The sequence below is a fragment of the Neomonachus schauinslandi genome, chromosome 6, assembly GCF_002201575.2.
Source record: "Neomonachus schauinslandi chromosome 6, ASM220157v2, whole genome shotgun sequence".
In the NCBI taxonomy this organism is placed as follows: Eukaryota; Metazoa; Chordata; class Mammalia; order Carnivora; family Phocidae; genus Neomonachus; species Neomonachus schauinslandi.
In genome coordinates, this window is record NC_058408.1 from 123528574 (window position 1) to 123529239 (window position 666).

Consider the following 666-nt stretch of genomic DNA (forward strand, 5'->3'; position numbering starts at 1 on the left):
ACTCAGACGGCATCCCTTCCCTCTAGCTTCTCTGAAGGACAAGAAGAGCAATCATCAATGACAAAGCACAGTTGCAAAAAGAACACCCAGAGTCAGCTTCTCGCTCACCAAGGGACACTGTTCCCCCTCCTCCTGGTTTCGGGTACTCTACACAGAGAAACTTCTCTAGTAACAAACTGTAGAAATGATCCCTGAAACATAGTCTTACAACTAGTAAGTTTTACTGAATGTTGTTGATACTACATGGCAGAGCAGCTGGATTTTGTTGTCTTCTCAAAATGTTACTTCTTAGGGGTGCCTGGGTGGCTCAGTCATTAAGCGTCTGCCTTCTGCTCAGGTCATGGTCCCAGGGTCCTGGGATTGAGCTCCACATCAGGCCCCCAGCTCAGCCGGGAGTCGGCCTCTCTCTCTCCATCTGCCTCTCCCCCAGCTCATGCTCTCTCTCTTTCAAATAAGTAAATAAAATCTTTAAAAAAATAAAGTTTTTATTTATTTGAGAGAGTGTGAGAGAGCAGGAGCAGGGGGCTGGTGCAGAGGGAGAGGAAGAAGCAGACTCCCTGCTGAGCAGGGAGCCAAACCGGGGGTGGGGGGGTGGGGGGTGGGGGATGGGGGGTGGTGCTGGATCCCAGGACCCTGAGATCATGACCTGAGCCGAAGGCAGACAGA

The 666-nt window shown here is 50.8% G+C and overlaps 1 non-coding gene across 1 annotated transcript; it reads right to left on the minus strand.

The window, feature by feature from the left end:
* LOC123325262 lies at nucleotides 1–206 on the minus strand. The gene has a single exon (XR_006540345.1). It is a non-coding gene; the product is annotated as a small nucleolar RNA U3 (small nucleolar RNA).
* Nucleotides 207–666: the final 460 nt, after the last annotated feature.